The sequence below is a fragment of the Solanum stenotomum genome, chromosome 4 (assembly GCF_019186545.1).
Source record: "Solanum stenotomum isolate F172 chromosome 4, ASM1918654v1, whole genome shotgun sequence".
Taxonomy (NCBI): Eukaryota; Viridiplantae; Streptophyta; class Magnoliopsida; order Solanales; family Solanaceae; genus Solanum; species Solanum stenotomum.
The window spans coordinates 3,662,789-3,669,782 of NC_064285.1; positions in this window are offsets into that span (position 1 = coordinate 3,662,789).

A 6,994-nucleotide genomic window follows, 5' to 3' on the forward strand; every position below is an offset into this window, starting at 1 on the left:
GGGTGCTCGAGCACCCATTGATCCCGACGGAAACTTTGTATATGTATATAGAAAAATACTGAAAATGTTATATAACGTATTTCTCAGCACCCATTAAACAAAGGGTCCCGCTGGGTCCAAACTTGAATTTTAAAGTCGTTAGTGACCTACATCTAGGGTTCGAATCCTCGTAAAAGCGTAACTTTTTGTTGAAAAAAGGCAAACTGAACTTCTTCATAGTTTTTAACTTCTTTTTATACTTTTTCACTCCAATTTTTTTGCTTATTTCTTTTATGTTTTTCCACTTTTCTATTTTTTGTATTTCATTTACTAACTAAATTATAAAAATATTAGTAAGCATCTAGAATTTTTATTCTTTTGGCTAGCAACTGTATGTTAAAGGAATTGAGCACCCACGATCATCAGATCCTGGATCCGCCACTGGCTATACATGTAACAACTCGAAAAGGAATTGGAGTGATTAATCAGAGTAATTTCAAATGGGGTTATGAAGCAACCTAAAGCACATAATCGAAATCATTGTGCTCCAGAGCATAGAAAACTAACCTGAAATCCAACTGGTCCTTGACCAAGACCTCAGGCCCAATCATATTTCAACATAACACAACCAATAATACCAATATGATTACCACAACTCAGGATCTGAAGGAATTTATGAAGGATCAAACAATCGAAAGAGTAACTTCAGGACTACTCAAATGAATGCTAAGCACACTAATGCTGACCTGCGGCTAAAATAAACAATTAAGATTCGGTAGTATAGTCTAAAATAGGGATCAACATCAAGTCTACGAGCCTATTCAGGGTGAATTTCCATAATACTGCAAACCCACGATCCACACACTAGTGGAGTGTACCCCAAATCCCACGGAAACCTTTCACAGAACATATTCGGCCAAGTCATCGCCATACCTAGAACATTCTGGAACTACTCTTTTTCCAACCTCCCCAACTCAAATACAATCGTCCAATACTATCTCACGAAAAGCTGCACGGTCGGGGGTGACACTCCCAACAAGATTTTTTCCATTTCCAGGGCTCGAATCTGAGACCTTTGATTAAGTGTGGAGCAGTCCGTGACTCCGTGCACCACAGCCCATGTTGCTGCAGTGGTTGGCAACCTATGTCATTTAGCCTATGTAGCCTTTAAGTATTACATTATGAAATTCAAATTTAGTTAATTTCTTAATAAATTTTAGGAACTATCTTATTCTTTTTGTTATTACAAAAAATATAATGGTCCACTAAATTCAATAGTTACTGTTAATTTGTCAAGGTATGAATTGCCATTTTTAAACAATCACAATGTAAAGTGTAGAGTAAAAAAGTTAAATACACCAGTGTAATGATCCTGCTCAATAGAATTAATTAGGCAAATAAAGGAATGTCGACAGTGGGAATTGAAGTTGAGTTGTTGAATAATAACTGAGTCCGCATTTAACGGCTAAAATCACGAGTCATTAAAATGGTCAGCATCAGTAGTTATATAACGACCTAGAAAGGAGGAATCACTCGGTGATAATTCTGGTAAATCTTCCTCCTCTTGCTCGTACTCTTTCTTTCCTCTGTTCTTCTTCTCTCTTCTAATTCCAGATCTTCTCTTCTTCTTTCTACAGATTCGAGACTCACTATGGATGCCGATTTATTTTAGTTATCATAGACTAGTGCAATTTTTTAATTCCTTGTAGTCAATATCCAATTTTCCTATTGAATATAATCAGAAAATTGTCCCAAAAACACGAGTTTCTCTTCTTATTTGTGAACTACAGTCAGGTCTTATTGAGATCCTGACATTTGGTATCAGAGCAACATCCGTGTGACCCATGTGGTAGAGAATGGCTGACGGAACGAGAGCTAGGATGGTGGATGAACGGTTGGCTAGACATGATGATGCCTTAATAGAGGTATTGGCTGATCAATAATTAGAGATTCGAAATACACATACGGGGATCCAAGGAACGTTGGAGTTGATCCTTGATCGACTAACAACTCTTGAGAGAGTACCAAATCGAGCCCATGGAGAACACCAACAAGGAGACGGCATACTGCCTAATCCGGCTCAGGAACAAAGGCCAAACAGACTACAGATGGTGCCCATTCCCTCTCCCAAGTGAGAGTTACCTAGTTTTGAAGGTTATAAACCTAAGGTTTGGTTGCGAAAGTGTGAAAGGTCTTTCAACTTGTATAGAACTCAGGAGCATCAGAAAGTAGAAGCAACTGCCTTGTATTTGAATGGGTTAGCAGAGACTTGGTATCAATCTCTAGTACTGAGTAGAGGGTTGGTTAATTGGGTGGATTTCAAGGACGAGTTGATTAGTAGGTTTGAAGATGAGTTGCTGGATAACATTGTTGAACAATTCAACAGGTTGGTTCAAACAGGATCAATGGATGAATTTCTTGGAAAATTTGAGGACCTCAAAGCGCAAATGCTTGTGAGAAATCCACACCTCAATGATGCACACTTCTTGTATAGTTTCGTGGGGGCATTAAAGGAGGAAATCAGATTTGCTGTAAAGATGTTCAAACCAACTACTCTTAAGCAGGCAATTGAGAAAGCTAGAATGCAAGAGAAGGTAATTGAAGCTGTTCAAAAGAGAAACAAGGTTACCACTAAGCCTGCTACTACTATGGGCCAGAATTCTCTTCCTAAGGCCTTAGAAAGCTCGACCAGTAGACCTGATGCTTTTAAACTTAGTCCTGAAGTTTATGAGTACAGGAAGAGCAATATGTTGTGTTTTCGATGTGGAGACAAGTACACTGTAGGACATCAATGTAGACCAAAGCAATTGAATTGCTTAATGGGAGAGGTAGAGACTACTAAAGGAGTATCTACGGAGGTGGAGGACCCATCCTATACTGATCTAAGTATTGAAGGGGAAATAAAATAAAAAGTGCAAGAAGCAGTTTGTTTGAATGCATTAACATGGAGCAATCAAGGGGTCAATACTATATTGGTGAGAGGTACTGTGAAGAATAGAAGCCTCATTAAGTTGATTGATTCAGGAAGCACTCACAGCTTTATCGATCAACACACAGTCATCAGAACAGGTTATAAAGTTATTGTGCGCCAGTGAGATTCACAATAGCTGATAGTAACTATGTCATGTGCACATATCATTGCCAAGGGTTTAATTGGAAAATGCAAGGGAGGTCCTTTCAACTTATTATTCCTCTAGGTGGGTGTGATCTTGTTTTGGGGAATGACCGGATGAAAAAGTACAACCCAACCAAGTTTGATCACGAGAAAAAATGTCACTATTGGCAAGAAGGGCAATAAATTGATATTGAAGGGTATAACTGAAGAGGGTAGGTTGAACATGATACATAGTGGTGCCATGATTTTTTTTTGAAAAAGGGTCATGCTCTAATTGCTCATTTGTTCATGTTAAGCACGGAGATCCAAGGTGATCACGAAGTGGTGGATAAGACTATTCAAGCCATTTAAGGCAAGTATTTAGGAGTGTTTGAGGAGCCAAAATCACTGCCTCCTATCAAGGCACTTGATCATGACATCCCTCTCAAACCAGATGTGGTACCAGTAAGCTTGAGACCTTATCGATACAACTATTACCAGAAGAATGAATTAGAGAAACAAGTTACTGAAATTCTCAATCAGGGTATTTTCCAACCTAGCCAATCTCCATTTTCATCCCCAGCTCTTTTAGTCAAGAAAAATGATGGTTCCGGGAGGTTCTGCGTAGACTATAATGGACTAAATGACATCACTATAAAGGACAAATATCATATACCTATATTAGATGATCTACTGGATGAATTGCATGGTTATGTGATCTTCTCCAAAGTGGACCTTAGAGTTGGTTACCATCATATTAGGATGAAGACCGATGATATCCATAAAACAACTTTTAGGACCGATATGGGTCACTATGAATTTAAGGTGATGCCTTTTGGGTTAACTAATGCTCCTGTAACATTCCAGGCCTTGATGAACCAGGTTTTCAACCTTTCCTCAAAAGATTTGTCCTGGTATTTTTTGATGATATACTTATTTATAGTGTAGCATTAGAAGAGCATGTTGAACACTTAGTTGTTGTTTTTGATACCTTGAGGGAGCGCTCCTTGTATGCTAAAAGATCTAAATGTTCTTTTGGATAACCTAAGGTTGAGTACCTAGGTCATGTTATTACTGGAGAATGAGTAACTACTGATCCTGCTAAAATCCAAGCGATAGTGGACTGGCCTACTCCTAAGTCCTTGAAGGGCCTTAGAGGGTTCTTGGGGTTGATAGGGTATTACAGGAAGTATGTAGCTGGTTATGGTATGATTTGCAGGCCTCTCACTGAACTACTAAAAAATGATGCTTTCAAATGGAATGATGAAGCTGATTTGGCATTTGTAGCTCTCAAGTCAGCTATGTCCTCAACATCATTATTGGTTTTACCTGATTTTACCAAGGATTTCATTGTAGAGACCGATGCTAGTCATAATGACATTGGTGTTGTCCTTATGCAAGAAGGAAGACCAATAGCTTATTTCAGTAAAGTACTAGCACCTAAGCACATAGGGAAATCTATCTATGAAAAGGAATACATGGCCTTGCTAAATGTTGTGGACAATAGAGGCACTACCTTCAGTTCAAGCATTTTGTGATTCGCACTGACCATCACAATTTGAAATACTTGATGGAGCAAAAGGTTACTTCAGCGTTACAACAAAAAAGGCTCACTAAGTTACTAGGCCTTGATTATGAGATTCAATATAAAAAAAAGAGCTGAGAACAGAGTAGCAGATGAAGAACAAGGGCAATTGTTAGCTATCAGTGTCTCAATTCCATCATGGATGCAAGAAGTTTCTAATAGCTATGAAGGGGACCCTCATGTACAAGACTTGATCACACAACTATCTATAGACTTGCAAGGACCTAGTTTATGGCACTACTCTTCTGGGATACTTAGAAAGAAGGGCAAGGTCTACATTGGAGCTACTGGAGAGTTCAGACAACAACTTGTGAAATCATTCCATGCTTCACCAGTTGGAAGGACATTCAGGGCAACTAGGTACTCTTAAAAGGTTGTCCCATCTATTTTATTGGCCTAAAATGAAACAGATGGTTAATGATCTTGTGTCTAGTTGTGACATCTGCCAGAGGAGCAAATACGACAAATGTTGCTTATCCGGGTCTTTCTTTCCTCTGTTCTTCTTCTCTCTTCTAATTCCAGATCTTCTCTTCTTCTTTCTACAGATTTAAGACTCACTATGAATGCTGATTTATTTTAGTTATCATAGACTAGTGCAATTTTTAATTCCTTGTAGTCAATATCCAATTTTCCTATTGAATATAATCAGAAAATTGTCCCAAAAACATGAGTTTCTCTTCTTATTTGTGAACTACAGTCAGGTCTTATTGAGATCCTGCCATAATGTTAAAGATATCAATTTCAATTTTTAGTAACAAAATTAGGTTTTGTAGTTATTTTCGTTTAACATTAAGACAGATTTATTTGTACAAGATTGCGCTCCTTCTAAACATTTGACTCATCTTGAGCGAACATCCCAAACCAAATCAATCAAAGTAAAGTTGTTTATCATTAGTGAACCATCTATTCGAAAATCATATTTAATTTGTGATGTATCTCTGAAAGATGATCAAAGCTCATGTAATTTTAAATAAATTATCTGATAATTATCAAATTTACTATGAAACAATACATCATATCTCTAGAAACTAGTTTGTTAGACTCTAAAGAACTTAATTAACTCATTTTTTCTCTGTGAATAATTGGCTTCTCGCTCTCATGAGTACTTAAATTTTTACTAAAGAACACTAAGTTTTAAAATATTATTGTATTTTTTTTGGAAGTGTCATATTCTTTGTTATGTTATCACCAGATATATTATGTGAAATGTTTTTTTATTAATATGTTGTTATATATCAAGAATATAACATTAGACAAATAAAAATTAAATAAGAAAGATATATAAAAAATAATTAAACATAAACCTTTGATCGTATTAACCAATTTTGTTTGTCTTCATCTCATTAAAGAAATCTCCATCAATTAAAAAAAAACTTATATAAATGTCATTAGGTTAGAAGCTAATTACTTAGATATATTTTAATTTGCAATATTACGTATGAACAAATCCAAAATCTTTATAGATAGAGTCAATCATTAATTCCCAACCGTGGGGTGAATGGAATCCGTGCTTCCAGATACGCCCACATACATGTATGCATCTCGAATATATGGGGATCAAATTTAGGTATAATTTATTCTAAATACATTGTATCAAAGATATTTGCATGTATCTGAGGTATATAACAGATCTCGCTCGCCTTCCTCGCCTCTTTCCCATCTCGTTCGCCACTCTCCCATGCATCTAGTATCCCAGATACATGTGAATCACTTCACATACATATAAATACATGTATCTAATGTGTATCGAGCGTGATTCACATGTATGCTGACAAATAGAAATCTAAAAATTGTAGTAGCGTTGAGCAAAAATATGTAAATCATCCATAATGATAACGTTTCATATGTATCTCTTAATCAACCAAAAAACAATAATTTAGTTATTGTTAAAAAATAGTAAAATAAATTAGTTTATTTAAAGAATATTATAAATTGTTACTTATTGTTTTATTCTAAATTATACTAATAGTAATCTACATGCATTACAAGACCTTATTTTAGTTGATCTTTGTGGCTTATGCAACCTAACAATATCAAAATTCTTTGCTTGTCAACCGCATATAAGTCATGAATTATGATTTAACTTCTTTACACTAATATTGCAAATATCCTTTCTATTATAATAAGGTTTTTAAATGTGACTCATAATCCACTAAATTAATAGATTAAAATAAGAAAAAAAAGTATTACTTTTTAGTAAGCTAAATTGCACTAATATATGATATAGTCATCACCACAGGTTATGATGTTTGGCTCTAATAAGAGGTCTTAGATTGAAGTCCTCAAAAATAAAAATAAAATTTCTTTGGAAGAATCATTTCAAGAAATAAATCCTG